Raw genomic sequence first — 16,904 nt, 5'->3', positions numbered from 1 at the left:
TTTTCACGCATGTCACGCATCCGTAGTTTTTTTTTTAATTCAAAGACAAACTAGAGTCGGGGTCGATTACCATATCGTCCGATACCAACTTACAAGCGAGATTTGTCAATATTGTATGCAATTGCCATTTGATTTCGAATAAAACGTCATCTCGACTGATATTAGAATAGGGGTCAAATCAAATTGCTTTTTTTTTCAGAGATGTTCGAAATTTGAATGTCATTACCAAATTGATTTTGATATAGTAATGAAGCTATTACCACATTTTCACAGATAAGAAATTTGCTGTAACAAAACAGTTTATCGTAATGTGGGGCATTATTTACGGATTTTGAAGGCATCATAGAGAGTTTATGATATGTGTGTAGATAAACATATTTACTTCAATTCCAGAGAGAGAATAAATACGTAACAATCACAGGATTGTTATAATAAGAATAGAATAAGAATACTTTTTATTTATAATAAAATACGCATGCACAAAGGTGTCCGGTAAGCCCCAAACTAGGCTGAGCCTGTATCTTGGGGCTTACAAAAGAGTGGGTAAGTAACTCATTCCAAAAAAGAATGTTTCAAATACAAATTGTTTGCCTAAAAGGCACTTAATAATAAACTTAATTTATTTCAAAGAAGTTAGAATTGGTTCCTATTTTGTAGGTTTATCATATAGGTAATTTATAAAAAATCTTAGATATATATTTTTGCCTTTATTTTAATGTATTTTGAAGTTTTAACCTATTTTCGTGTTATTCATACCCTGATATAAAATAAGGTTTTATTAAAAAAGTTAATCAATTTTAAAGAAGTAAATAACAACTTTCGTGGGGAAAGCCGGTGAAAGCTAATTGTAAATTGCTTGCTAATTATTGTAAGGCGCTCTTCTAGATTTAATACAATACTATCAAATAAATATCTAATAATTAATATAGCGACTCTATTCGTTCGCTATTCACTTTTGACGTAAGTCATTTGGGTATGTTACAATTATTAAAGTAATTGGAATAAATGGTTTTTACTGTATCGCAGTTCTTTTTGCAATTTTGGTACTTACTGCTTAAAACAGTATGTCGTTAGTGGTATAATATACTCCGCCTGGTACTCTCTTCACCTGACTGACACAAGCCTACGTCATCATGCGACAGCGCTAAGTATATGATAATATGCGATAGCGCTATATATAGCGGCCATATGTTATTGTGAAGTAGGCCTGTGTCACTCTGGGAAGAGAAGACCATGTTTTATTAGACTATGTATCCATATAAGTATCCAGTGCTTATTCATTTTGACGATTAACTGTAATTAATTAGATTGTTAAGTAAATTGCATGATCGCGTATTGAATTCTATAATAGGTTGATAATTAATAATTTTCAACTGATCACCGATATAATTCACCGTGTATTAATCACCTTGCGGTTTCTTCCATTAAGGTTTTACCAAAAGCGTCAAAAAGGATAATCATTGACACTTAATGACGTAAAATACGTCACGTGACGTCAATTAGTTGGAACTTAAATCTAATTTAAGAACCTATTTGTGAATGTTACTCATAGCCCAGTCATTATATCCAAAAAACCGACCCTACCCGTGAATAATTAGTTCTTGGATTTTTTTTTCGTAGGTCCCTCGGAGGGGGGGGGCGGGTCACTGGGAGTGTAAATTCAAAAAATAGACTGAATCAGGCTCCTGTGTATATTCGAAAACGGTTTTTCTTGAATAACTCGGCCATTTTTGATTTTACAGTCTACAACAAGTGATTTAACAAAAATTGTAGGAAATTTGATTCTCTACAAGTTTGGTCCTCACAATTTTTTTTCTAGGATCGATATTTTGGAAATTAAATTTGAAAAAAACGACAAATTCAAAAAAAAAAAATAGTCCTCTTCATTTATGCCGTAAAGTTGAAAATAAACGAGATGATGAAAATATTTTGAATTTGTCGCTTTTTTCAAATTTAATTTCCAAAATATCGATCTTAGAAGAAAAATTGTGAGAACCAAACTTGTAGAGAATCAAATTTCCTACAGTTTTTGTCCTCACGGTTTTACTGTAAAATAAAAAATGGCCGAGTTATTCAAGAAAAACCGTTTTTAGAATATACACAGGAGCCTGATTCAGTCTACTTTTTGAAACCAAGAACTGATTATTCACAGGTCAAAATCTATAATGACTGAACTATCATGATCAAACGACCTCTAATAACCAAATTGAATCTAAAATTAGTAAGGTCATTTAAAAAATTGTGATTCATATTTTTCCATGGAAAATATTTATAACGATTTTCTAAAAATTCCTATATTCTATACTTTGTATCTTTAGGTATTTACAAAATAGTAAACAAAATCTACCCTCAAATGGCTAGATATAGTTGAGGGTAGATGAAATCGTTACATGATCAAATAATGTAGGTTAAAGTCAGATCGTTCTGTGACAGATCCAGCGGGCTCAGCACGGTTCCATTTTTATCGACTATCACTATGCGCATCCCTTTCGCACTTACATACTTGTTAGAACGTGACAGGCATGGTGACAAGGGATAAAAACGCGACCGTGCTAAGCCGCCAGGTGGTTTTGTATTTGGTTGGTTAATCAATAAATGTTATCACTACCCGAAAATGTATAAATTATTTGTTTACTTTTATTTAAGTACCTAAAGATACAGAGTATAGATTTTTCTTACAATGTAAATGTCAATAAATTGAAACATTGTGTTATGATAATGGCCTTTTAGCATATCTAGGCGCCTCGCAAGAGCCAGTGTGGCACAGCGGAGCCAGATATTGCATCTGGACTGAGGGCTGCCACGCCGAATACGGCGCTATACGTATCGCGCCTGCATGTTTCCGCCACGGCAGACGATGTGGTGGAATATCTTCGCAAGAAGACCCGTTACGAGTTGAAAGTGTTCCAGCTGCGATCGCGACATTACGTGCACTTCAGCTCGTTTGTGGTGCGCGTGCCGCGGCCGCTGCTGGAAGCCATCGCGAGCACGGACTTCTGGCCGAAGGGTGTGATATTTCGGCGGTTCCGTGGGAATCTGCCGAATCCTACACCAGAGCAAGTGACGCCGCAACAGAAAACTGCGTCACGAAAATGATTTTTTAGTATTTAAGTTTTTTATTATTGTATATATATGTTAGTTTGTAAGGTATGTATCTATGGGCCTTAGTAGCCTGAAAATAAATGCTTTGTTTGATTGATTGATTGATTGATATCTAATAAATTTCTTTAGTAGGTAATAAATGTTACCTATAGAGACAGTTAACATATAGTAAAGTATTAAATGACAATTTTAGTACGTCAGCTCGTTTAAATCTTTTACTACCAAGTAACCTCATTTTTGTCTGTGTGAGATGATGATTTCCGTGGTAATAACAAAATTCTGTATGTTTCAACTCTAGCGAGTAGATCCTATTGAATGACATGACATGTGTCAATTTAAAATGTAAATTTAAGTGTATTTTATCCCAAGTTATATTAAAAAATGTGATCAAATTTTTAGTTAGGATATCAACGCAGGCTTCGTCAGGTGGTTACAAATGCAAATCCGCAACATGCTTCGTCCAAAACAAACCAATGATGATATCCGCAACAGGCTTCGTCATTTTTAAACAATAATGCAAAGTTAAACAAAACAATTGTCACGAATCGTACCTGGCTCGAAACTCCCCATCACACTGGCAGCGTTACCACGTTGAATGGCCAATGAGATTTGTTGAACCAGGTACGATCCGGACCGAGGGTCACACCTCCTGTCTCTCAGCCGCCGGCCCAAACCCCATACGAATTCCTTGGCCTCCAAAGCCCAAGGTCCCGCAGTCTCGACTGCAACTGGCACAAAGTCGTACATTGGCTCCAGGGCAGAGTATTTACCATGCTTCATTTTAGCCGCATACTCCGCTAATGTAAATAGCTTTGTAGGGTTTTCATTTTCATTGATATAAAAATATTTCATTTTAATGATTTTGTTTTACTTTTTAATCCAGCTTTACGATTATAATAATTGTAGATCACTTAGATAACACTATCCTTTCAGCTCACAGTCTCTAGAAATGTTCCACCGCGTATATTGAATTAATTGCTTCGTTGGTCATAATCTAGTCAGAATTTTTCCTCATTTGGAGCAAATATTGGAATAACCACTGGCTACTATAGGATGATACCGGGAACACATATAAGGTATTGTATACAGGTCAATAAATAATGCAGGGCTGACACCTCCCTCGGCATTCTGCTGACGCGAGTTGTGATGTCACACCGTACATTGTACGCACAGGGTTGTCAAAAATAAATGATTGGCCGTGTGTGCAAATAAAATTTAAGTGAACCTGAAATAAAACTATCTAAACGGATTAGGTATATCGCGTATAATGGATTTAAAATAAATCCCGTTTCGAACCCTTTACAGCGTAGGAGTTAGACCAAGAAAAGTCTGGAGCGATTTTGATAGCCCACGCAGTGCAAGTGTTATTTTAAATTTTTTCATATTAAGTTTGACGTTTCAAACTTAATATGAAATTATGACGTAAAAAATAACACCTTCACTGCGTGGGCTATCAAAATCGCTGCAGACTATTCTTGGTTTAACTTGAGTGTTCAATTTGTTGTGATAAATTATCAATTTTCTATTTATTTGACTAGATTTCGTTATAAAACACAACATGTGTCATCATTCCAATAATCTTAGCATCAATAAGTCGAATTATTCTTTATACGCAATAATACACGGTGTAACATGAGGAAACCGAATAATTTTAACCACGCATTTCTGAGGTCAAAAGAAGGAAAAAATGTAATATGAGTTTAGGTCAATTTCTGCAAAAAAAAGCTTTTTTTTGTTTTGTTTTTTTTTTCAATTTTTAGAATGTAGTTTTTCATAAAAAATAAATGTTATTGGTAAACTTGTCACTTAAAATTGATTTTTACAATTTTTTTTTCGTAAAACCTATTTTTGCAAGGTGTTACTTGTCACTTTTTGACATCTATCAATAAGGATATTTAGACTACGTCCCATAGCAGCAACATCATCATCAAAAAGGCCTTTTACACTATGTAACAATAAAAACTAGTTTTTTTTTAAATAATATTATCTCTGAAACTAGGGGAATTTCAAAAAAGTTTATAGTATATATTTTTTTCTAAATATGATCTGAACACGCTGTTAAAATTATTCGTTTTCCTCGTGTTACACCGTGTATAGGTATAAGTATTAATCATTTCATAAACATGTATGTGCGCAACTGAGAAGATTGGAGTTCCGTACCCAAAGGGTAAAAACGGGACCCTATTACTAAGGGGTCATTCTCGCATTTCGTGCAAATCGGTATTATTTGCAATTTACCAAAAATGTGTTGGTGTTGTCGAATACCTGTCAATGCAAGGTTGTAACATAGGACCTAAAGTATATGGGCCCGTCATGAACAATTCTAAAAAGGTGGTTATTTTCTTCATATTTACAATTAACCCCCACTATTTTCATTCCTCTCTGCACGTATCGCGTGAAGCTATACCTTGACCTCCATTTGAACCTTAAGATACTAAAAATAGAAAACTTATTTTTGGTTCAGTAAACAAGTAATTTAGTTATGTTTTATATCGTATAATATTATACTCTAAGAAATTAACAATAAAACTATACAGCCTTATAAGTGTTTGGTCCAAGCATTTTCTTCATTACCGACGTGAGAAATGGATTAGCTATATTTTGCTATATAGCAAGGGTATATAGCACTTCCCGCGGATACAACATATTGTTCGTCAGTCAGTTGGCCGCGTGCTACCGCAGCGGTCGTCCGTATGTTACTTTTGACGAAAATACCTACGTTCTCTCGTGTCGGGAAGGAGTGTGGTTCAGATAAATCTTCATCGCCATCTAGTGATTTATACAGTAAGTACCAATTGTACAATATTACCATTATACCTAATTGATGTGTTTTAGGGTTGCCTTTCGGGTGGCTTATTCTGCGAAATCAAGGTCTGATATCAACCGACCTAGGCGACGAAAACTTCCTAAACTTCATTCATATCTGTTTCATTCAATTCTTTTCCTTCCAATTTTGCCAGGGAAGGTAATGAACGAATTTAGAAGGTAATGATAATGTATTAGAGGCAGTGCATTTAATGGAAAGAGGGTTAAGTTATTATAAATAGTATGTTGGTATAAGCATTTAAAACTGTATATAATAATATATAGGGGAGCCCAACTGGTGATTTATGGATCTAACTAGAGCGCAGTAGATTAACATAACCTGCCGCTCTACATATAATACCACACCGCACTCAAGGACTGTGCTGAGAAATTTGACACGTTACTAAGAGACTAAGTGAGTTGGAATTGGAATCATCTGATACCTGTCGACGATAAGGTAGAGAACGGGGCAAATGTTTGGAATAAAAGGCAGAAACTACATGAACATAAACACAGGCCGATAAGTAATAATAGTGCCTCCGCTGTCAAAAGCGACAATTCCCAACCCGTGCGTGATAAATCTCAGAAAACTGATACCAGCAGTAAAAAACGGTGTAAACCTCTCAGGGCGATGGAGCATCGCAAGTTCATCCATCTGTGGAATATAGCTTGACAATCGGAGGACATACGGGCATATCTGCTGTTATTCATGGTGCACTGTCGACGAACTTAAGCTCAAAGGGGACTCCAAGACTTTCAAAATAGGAGTACCCTCGACAATGTATGAATCCTGTTTATTTCCAACTATGTAGCCCGATAATCGTGGTCATTTCGTAAATCCAACGTCAATGGGAGTCAGACAAAAACCAACCAGTAATAAAGAAAGAAAGAAGAAGGCGCGCACGGCGCCTCGTAAGACTCAGTGTGGTACCGCCGAACCGGCTAACTCTGGCTTGCGGGTTGCTACACCGAGTAAGGCGCTATATGTGTCGCGCCTGCACTACACCGCCACGGCTGCTGAAGTGGTGGAGTACGTACACCAGAAGACCGGTTACTCGCTGAGGGTGTTCCAGCTTCGATCGCGCCACTACGTGCACTTCAACTCTTTTGTGGTGCGCGTGCCGCGACCGCTGCAAGAGACCATCGAGTGCGCCGACTTCTGGCCGAAAGGTGTCGTGTTTCGGAGGTTCCGGGGCAAACTGCCGAATCCGACACAAGAACAGCCGATTCAACGGAGCCACGCCGTTTTGTCGCATAAATAGTGTTTAGTTTTTAAGTTTATAATATATATATATGTATGTTAGTCTGTAAGGTATTTGTAATATGGGCCTTGTTGCCTGATTTAAATTTTAAATAAATAAATAAATAAATAAAAATACTTAGTTCGGAATCCTGATTCGAAACCTTCACTGGATCTAATTTACCAAAATGTAAGGGGTCTTAACACCAAAGTAAGTTTTTCGGGCTTCTATGCTGTTGGTCCAGACTACTTAGGTACCTGCATAAGGGGTCTTAACACAAAAGTAAGTTTTTCGGGCTTCTATGCTGTTGGTCCAGACTACTTAGGTACCTGCATATATCTTAAAGGGGTGTTTAGAGCATTAGAATGGTCCAATACACTTCATGCTTAATCTGGTACATACTCTCCACAAGTACATATCCTCACCATTGGAAGATTTCACGGGTAAGACCGAACTCAAAGTCAAGGTATTCTTTTCGTTCAGCTTTAGCAAAGCTGTTTGAGTCCATACTCCATGGCACGTTGTCGAAACAAGTGAAACCATTATTCCTGTGCAACACTCCGCATGGTTTCAGAGCGAAACGGTCTGTGGAAACTAACCTGATCTTGGTTTACACCATCTCAGAGCATCTGGATATGGGTATCCTGGTAGACGTCCTGTATTATGATTTTCGAAAAGCCTTCAATCGTATGGAGAACGATGTATTCCTACACAAACTAGACGCTATTGGGTTCAATCCACATTTGCTTAACATTTTTGCCAGTTATCTGCGTGATCAACCGCAGTACGCAACGACCAGCATGGCCACTTCGTACCAGATCCGTACCATACTCGTTCTGGTGACAGCCAAGATTCAATCTTGGGGCCTTTCCTATTTGGAATAATGGTCAATGACCTGCTCTCGGTTATCCATAACGCTCGTTGTCTACTCTACGCCGACGATCTTAAATTGGTATATTGAGTTAAGAAAGAGGAGGATTTGTAAGTTGCTGCAGGAGGATGTTCCATCTCTGTTCCAATGGAGTCGGGATAACAAACTGACTTTCAATGCGGCTAACTGTCAAGTGTGTAGTTTTAATCGAGCCCTATTTCCTACACATGCTCAATATTTTCTTGGACCTGAGCCAATAGACTCTTGGGTCAATAGACTCTTGTAATAACAAGAGTCGTCTCAGTAAAGGATCTTGCGGTCATATTCGATACGCGGCTAACATTTCACGACCACATCAAAGCACTTGCCACTGTAGCTTCAGTAGATTAGGCCTTGTCACTCGCAACGTCAGAGAATTCCGTGACCCTTGCCCCATAAAAGTTTTTTACAATGCTCTGGTCAGAAGCAAGTCGGAGGCGTCAGCATTAGCCTGGATCCCTTACGAGTCAACGTACATTCTACTATTGGAAAAGGTCCAAAAGAATTTCCTTAGGATGTATTACCAAAAAATATTTATTTTAGGAACCCTGGGCTTCATTTTTTTGGAGGTGAGGCACAACTTAAGCCTACTACTTTTAGCTTGTTGGGCTTTTCGTGGAGACTCTGACTGCATTGAACTAGTAGAGAGGCTTGTAAGACTTTTTGTACCGGACATTAGAAATATAACCCTTAGTATTCTCCTGGTGCATCTCCTGTTGACTCATGAGTGCTTGAGATTTTGCGAGTTTATGGAGCTGCGGTGGATGGATTGGCAGTCGAGTGTATTTGGATGTTAATTTTAAATTAAAGTATGTAGTTTCTCAGTGTGTTGGTGATAAGACTGATGTAGTGCTGTGTAAACATTAAATAAATAAACAATACGAAATACGTCTTCAATTACGTAAATTATGCTTGACAATCGCTACAAGCTAGGTGGTAAATCATAAGTCGCGAATGTCAAGCCGGAATATTTGTTAAGTCGGCTTGATCGTCTGCACAGCGCTTGAGACACGTGATTTTAATGTTGTTAATTATATTAATGGTGTTCATTTTCGTTAAATAAAGTTTTTTTATTGCGATTTCATAAGTTTGTTTCATTACCGTCCACTGATAAAATTACCATCCATGCCCATTTCATTACCAGCGCGTAGTTCATTACCACCAGTCTTATTAAATGAAAATTAATAAGGTTACGAAGGTGCCTTTAGCATAAAAGTGTCAATAAATGAATCCACAATGCATGAAAACCCAAAAATTTACCATTTAAAAGAAAATTTACAAATCGAGAGAACATCACCGATTGGACGAAATGAGAGAACGACCCCACTGTCCGTATGTCTGTCATTAGGCTGTATCTCATGAACCGTGATAGCTAGACAGTAGACATTTTCATAGATAATATATTTTTGTTGCCGCTATGACTAATACTAAAAAAAGTTAAATTTGTACGGAACCCTCGGTGGGCGAGTCCGACTCGTACTTGGCCGGTTTTTATTTTTAACTTACTACACTGTTACCCTAACCCGATCCGGAAACCCCTCCAAATTCTGGAAATCCCTAAAACTCGACGCCCTATATATTTAAATCGTTGCCCCTAACCTGGCCAGTGGTCATTACCTGTTCAGTGGCAGCCCTAGCTTGCACCAGCGCTCGCGCATCTCGAGTCCGTCAGTTGTTTGACAGTCGCGGCGCGGAGCGGTCATACAGTCCGCGAGAAGTGTGTGCTCTGTTTATATTCGAGGATATTTTATTTATCAAGTGAGTACTATATTTAAATTTAATTTATTTAATGAACCAAGATAACCAATTTTTTTAGAAATATGTGTATATTTGTTATTATAAAATTGCATTTATGCATAAATTAACAGAAGATTTTAAATAATATATTTATTTTCGAAAATTTCATAAATTGTTAATCTTTAAGACCGTAGCAATGAAGGAAGAAAATGAGTCAAATAGCTTAGGAATCAATATTCCTCAGGTATATCAGGCAGTTTTTTTATTTTATTTCCGATATTTTTAATATTACTCAAGTTATGTGACAGTTACCAAAGATCTACTTATAGCATTTTATTTATGTTACAAATTTTATAGTAAACACATTAATTTATTATTACATATAATGTAATTCAAAAAACAAACAGAAAAATATAAGTATGTATCTTTAAGTACCTATTTAAATAAAAGTAAACAAAATCTACCCTCAAATGGCTCCTTAAGCCAGTTGAGGGTAGATGAAAACATTACATGATCAAATAATGTAGGTCAAAGTCAGGGCGTTCAGTGACTGATCCAAGCGATTTTGTAATTGGTCGGTTAACCAATAATAAATGTTATAACTACCCGAAAATATACAAATTGTTTGTTTACTTTTATTTAAATACCTTTATACGGTATCTTTATACAGACTATAGTTTACTAAATTTTTTATCACCATAGTAAAAAATTAAAAATGCATTTTATGTACTATTTCTCTTCTGGAATGGTAAAGAAATACGTACTGCCTTTAATATAAATAGCCCAGAATCAAATAAATAAATAAAAACCGAGCAAGTGCGAATCGGACTCGCCCACCGAGGGTTTCGTACTTTTTAGTATTTGTTGTTATAGCGGCAACAGAAATACATCATCTGTGAAAATTTCCACTGTCTAGCTATCACGGTTCATGAGATACCTATGTCTGCCCGATTCGAATTTTGAAGAAACGTCACATTTGACACTATCATATCTAATCCATATCGTTTCTAGATCTATTAAGTGACGTATCTTAAAGTTCGAATCGGGCCGACAGTCTGGTGACAGTGACAGTGACATTGGAGTCTTAGTAATAGGGTCCCGTTTTTAATTTTGGGCAAGGAAGTTTAACGGAACCCTAAAAAAATATGAGGACAATCTTACACAGATCGATGCACTCAACATACCACATTAGAATAATTTAGATTTGATTAATCGTAATCTTGAACGTGTTGCGACTCTAGAAAACAGCTGAACTAATTGTGATAACTGATAATGCTTTCACTGTTATGAGCCGTGTTGCATGATATGCGTATTTATGTCTCAATTTGGATCAATTGAATCTTGTGATTTTGAAACTGGTAATTTAGATTCGCAGATTACAGTCGAAGCAGACTAACTCTGCGTGACATGTGCATAACAAAGTGTGGGGAAGTCATAATTAACTAATGTCAAATTTCTAGGATAATATTGTTCTGTTCCTATTGGTACAAAATTATAGTTCGTTTTTTTTTAGCATTAGAAAGAAGGCAAGCGATCTTGACATGTCTTTTAATTAAAAAACGCTTTTTAAAAATCAGTAACTATTACTTATGAAAGCAGAAGAATATAAATTATCGTATTAGATTCATAATTGTTACATATTCGCCATGACTTATTTTTAAAACGTGTTTTTCAATTAAAAGGCAGATCTAGATTGTTTAGGTACCTTTTTTCTAATGCTTATGTACTTGTTGTATAAGTACCTATGACACAATAAAAAATACATCATTATTTTATTCTGATGAAAGTAAAAATTTAAGTTAAACATTATCGTGTTCACAACGGTTTATTATTTTATTAGATTTTTGATAAAAATATACGGTTTAAGTAGTGTATATAATAATAAAATTAATAATAATAAATATTAATAAATATTATAGGGACATTCTTACACAAATTGACTAAGTCCCACGGTAAGCTCAAGAAAGCTTGTGTTGTGGGAAAGAAATTAAATCACCCTAACATTATCAAATTCCGCCATATTTTGTGTTCCTTTAAGTTTAAGTACAACAATAGGTAATTGTTCTAATTGTAACGATAATTAAAAACCGAGACGTTTCTAGTTCGCTCTGACGTAACGATTTAAATTAACGCTGTCATTAATATGCTAATGTACCAAAACGTAAATGGATTGTAGTTATGGACCCGCAAACTATACACAGACATCCATACACATTGTATAGTACCAGTACTTATGTAATTATTCTATGCTATCATTCGCATCTTATCATCGCAAAGTTATGGGAAGGAAGGGGCCCACAGATTACCAGGGCCGTGTTGCATAATAAACTACAACTAATATTACAAGCGGAACTCCTTTTCTAACTTCACTTATTAGAAAAGGATTTCCGCTTGTAATATTAGTTGTAGTTTATTATGCAACATGGCCCAGTTCGCCGGACGATATCAGCCTGTCAGTTAAATGCAAAATTTGACAGCTCCGAACAACTGACATGCTGATATCGTACGGCGAACTGGTAATCTGTGGGCCCCTTAACTAAATTGTGACGCAGTAGGTACTTATACATACATTTTTTCAGTACTTTTGACTCAAATAAGAAAATCGGAATATACAATATAAATAAATACCTAGGTATATCCATATTATCTACCAGAGTCGTTTAATGTATTGTCCACAAAAGTGACATTTTCAAAAAAAATTTTGACTGACAGCGAAATATATAGTATTACTCCGTCGGCGCAAAAAATACTTATAGGTACATATAAATGTATACCTATATCCCGCTTTATAAATAAGTAGTAAATTTCACCTTAAGGGATGATTTCCTTGCAAAATTTTGCTATATAGTAATGTCCTTCATTCAATGTATGATACATTTACCTACATAATTATATGTACGTAAAACGGTTTAAGCACCAAATGTTAATTTCAAAACAATTTTAAGTAATAGATAGCAAGACAAATAAAAACCCAAAATTTACTTAAATTTTGCATTTAGGTATAATAACATCTCCTATAATAACTCTCGTACTTTCGATTCTAAACAATCTAAACAAAAATTAAAGTGTGTGACACATGACTTAAACATTCTATACTTAATTAAGGCTTTAAATAATTATACACTAATTATTTATCAATTAATTGTACAGTTTCCTAATTAAATATCAATTTGTAGCGCAAAATATTTACTCATAGAATTATCTAGAGAACGTTAAATTGGATAATAATTACTGTAAGTCATTATTTAAATAAGAATTTCAAGTCATTACTCATTACTGAAGTGCATTTTGACCTATGCCCTATTTTATGCAATTATTCATTTATGTATTTAGTCCTCTACTGTGTTACTACTAGCCCCGATGTAAATTAGTTTGTTTAAAATACTCTGTATCTTTAGGCATTTAAATAAAAGTAAACAAAACCTACCCTCAAATGGCTGCTTAAGCCAGTTGAGGGTAGAAGAAAACATTACACGATTAAATAATATATAGGTTAAAGTCAGGTCGATCAGTGAGAGATCTAGGCGGTTTTGTATTCGGTTGGTTAACCAATAAATAACGACCCGAAAATTTAGAAATTATTTGTTTACTTTTATTTGAATACCTAAAGATACAGAGTATAGTTCCACACAACAATTTTGTTTATTCTAATAAATTAACACATGAAGATAAGATGACCCAGTAATGGGAACATTATTTTTGTACAAACGCGAGAGCGTCAAAAAATATTCTGACTAGACGAAAACATATGCATCGGGGCTAGTAGTTACTTTAGTTAGTTAGGCTGATCTTAAGAACCGTATTATAGAATGTTGAAAAACATAATTTGGGCCTTTATGCGGCAGAAGGAGATGTATAGCTCGGCAAAAAATTGTAGAAATGTATTGAGGGCGCCTCTTCCAACGTAGGTCACATTTTTGACGTAAAATGCTTAAACATGGCAACAATATAGGGACTATGGAGTTTGTTTAGTTCAATTATATTTAAAATCTACTATAAGCCCCGTGTATGAACTATAGAGGGCAGCATAGGAGCCGTCAGATTTTTGGCGCGAGGCGTAAATAAATGTGTCGTTTATGCTTCCGATGTAGCCCACAAGATGGCAGAACCTACTATGCACAAGGAAACGTACCGACGAGAACGGTAGATGGTAGCACTTGCTTTGGCAATGTACATGTGCACATATGTTCCCGATTCAAGCCACAAGATGGCAGACCCTCCAACGCGCACGGTCCCTATTTTGTCGCACTTGCATCGTGTGTTGCCTGTTGAAGCTCAGTGGCGCCCTCAACAGTTTATACACTTTTATGTAGCACAGCATGGTTTACCCACTATGTACTTCGCAATGCAAGACGCAAATAGGAAATCAAACGAAGATGCTTATTACCTAAACCAGTAATATAGGTATGCTAATAGCAAATGCATGATATTTGTAATTTAAATAAAACTTTGTAAGCACTAAAAGCCTCACGAATAGCGCGCAATAGTGACTTATAATCTATCTAATATCTGGGAGACCGAGCTGTGCTCGGAAAACATATAAAAACTCAAAAATGCGCGTGTCCTGACTGACTGATTCATCAACGCAGAGCCGAAACTACAAAAGCTAGAAAAATTAAATTTGCACACCATCAGGTTAAATTTATAAAGTGTACAAGAGATAAGAAGCGATTTTGATAAATACTAAAAAAAAAAGATGGGGTTGAAAGTTTGTAATGGGAAAGTTTTGAGTAGGGACTTGAAATTTGTAGGAAGACAAAATATATACCTATTAGAAAGTAAGAAAACGAATTTCAGTGGTTTTAAAAATTCATCCCCTAATAGGATTAAATAGGGGCTTAAGAGCCAACGGGAGTGGTCATTTCTCCATACAAACGTACTCCTCGTTTTCCTCCGTGGTTTTTGAAGCTAGAGCAATGATTTTTTCAACACAGATTAATATTGTCAATATCTGTGTCAGACCGTTTTGCTTATTTTGATATTTTTGTTTTTTAAGGCGCTAGAGCCCTTCAAAAATGGCCAAAATGGCCTAATTGACTATGCCGCAATGAGAGGCGTGGCATTCAAAACTGATATCAAGTAGCCAAAAACGCAAAACGGTCCGACACAGATAATTTCATAATCATTTAGATTTCCAAATTTGGTTACGATTGGTTAAGTTTTAGAGGAGGAAACAGAGGAGTACGAAACCTCGATTTTTGAGATTTTTACGCAGGATTTTTCGCCTTGTCCTTATCGCACTAATTTTAGGTGCCGCTTCCGTTAGCGAGACGGGTATATTTACCTAAAATATTTAAAACTCAGCTCCTGTTTCGTCTTAAGGGGTGTATCGGGAAATACTATCGCCACGCGAACGAAGTCGTGGGCAACAGCTAGTATATGATATAAAGACTATACTTACCTATAGGGAGCGTGCATGAACTATAGGGGGCAGCACAGGAGCCGTTAGATTTTTGGCGCGAAGCGTAAATGTGAAGTTTATGCTTCCGATGTAGCCCAAAAGATGGCAGCACCTCCTATGTACAAGAGTACGAGAACGGTAGATGGTAACTCTTGCTTTGGCAGGGGCCAAAAGAGGCAAAGGGGGTCGGTCAAGGGTGCTACCTACTACCAAAGAGAATAGATAGTATAGAGGGGTCCTGTCATAGTAAATTTTGTAGTCACAGTAAATTTACTGCCATCTATCGACACACGACTAAAACTCAAAATGAAAACGTATAAAATTATCAAAAAATGTATTTATATGGATAAATGATTTTATTATTTTTATATCATTTTGACCCATGTACATTCACTGATATCTATGTGTTAAAATTGTTAAATATGAAACGGTGTTGTCACGCCATCTAGCTGAGCATAGGCCAAAGGTGTGTGCGCCATCTATCCGAGAATGACTTTTTCTTGATTTCCGAGGCACTTTTTTTCCTTAGACTTTATACATCTTATACGAAGTTACATATGTCTTTGCTACTACTCTAGAACAGCTAACGCTCGGTCAGACGGTCAATAAACGGTTTATAACTAACAAATCACGACATAGATACAAACAGGTAAAAATTAGCATTTTTTAAATGTAACACGTGTAAGTCACCGCCCACACTGGTTTAAAAAACAACCGTCACATCGTTACGTAGCAAAATGACGAAAACGCTGCGTAAAACACGTCACTACGTTTAAAGGGGCCCACTGGTTAACAGTCCGCCGGACGGTATCGGCCTGTCAGTTAGAACAAAATTTTGACAGTTCCAAACAACTGACAGGCCGGTACCGTCTGGCGGACTGTTAATCAGTGGGCCCCTTAAGCGAGACGATAAATTCGATAAAAAACCCTGCATATTTAAAAAAAATACTCGGATTAAGGATGAGTCACGTTACACCGGGCCGTGTCCGGGCCGGAGCCATCGGCGCATCGATTTCTATGGAAAGCATCACGTGATCACCTGTCATGTCATAGAAAAATAAGCGCCGGAAGCTCCGGCCCGGACACGGCCCGGTCTAATGTGAGTCATCCTTTTCACGGTGGCTAAAAAATAACTGCATTCCCGCTGCCAGGGAGGTTTTGGGATTATACTAAGCAACTTTTACTATGGGACCAACCCCGAAATCGCGAAATAAAAATTTTACCCTCCCATAGAAAATGGACCAGCCAAAATGTATGAACCAGCTAATTTTTATTAGCGATTTCGGGGTTGGTCCCATAGTAAAAGATGATCTGTATAGTAATCCCAAAATCTCCCTTGAAAGCTCAAAATAATCAAATAAAAAGCATTTCTTCCAAGAACTGATAACTTTTAGGGTTCTTATTCCAAAGATCGGAAAAACGCCCGTCATTTTGAAAGCAATCAACGAAAAATCGAAGTAACTTGCGGGGATCTTTCTCTTTTACTACAATGAAGGCGTAATTAGAGTGACAAAAAGATGCCCGCAATTTGCGAACTTCGATTTTCGCGGTTATAGCCCAGAGCCTTACTTATTTATTACTATACCAATATCGATGATTAAAATATGCCCCAAGGACATCCGTAGACTCTGGACCCATAAATCCTAACTTATGGTTTTGTTTTCCACATGACGAGCGTTTTTCCGAGCCTTGTTTATTACTCAATATA

General features: G+C 36.4%; 1 protein-coding gene across 1 annotated transcript in view; it reads left to right on the top strand.

Annotated features, from left to right (window-relative positions):
• Positions 1-9,666: 9,666 nt before the first annotated feature.
• Positions 9,667-16,904, top strand: part of LOC134803862 (fatty acyl-CoA reductase wat-like) — a 35,386-nt gene continuing 28,148 nt past the window's right edge. Inside the window, exon 1 of the mRNA XM_063776687.1 lies at positions 9,667-9,816. The gene's annotated coding sequence lies outside the window, so the exon portion shown is untranslated. The remainder of the gene's footprint in view (positions 9,817-16,904) is intronic.

This window comes from Cydia splendana, chromosome 27 (genome assembly GCF_910591565.1).
Source record: "Cydia splendana chromosome 27, ilCydSple1.2, whole genome shotgun sequence".
Classification (NCBI taxonomy): Eukaryota; Metazoa; Arthropoda; class Insecta; order Lepidoptera; family Tortricidae; genus Cydia; species Cydia splendana.
This window is presented reverse-complemented; position numbering and strand designations above follow the sequence as displayed.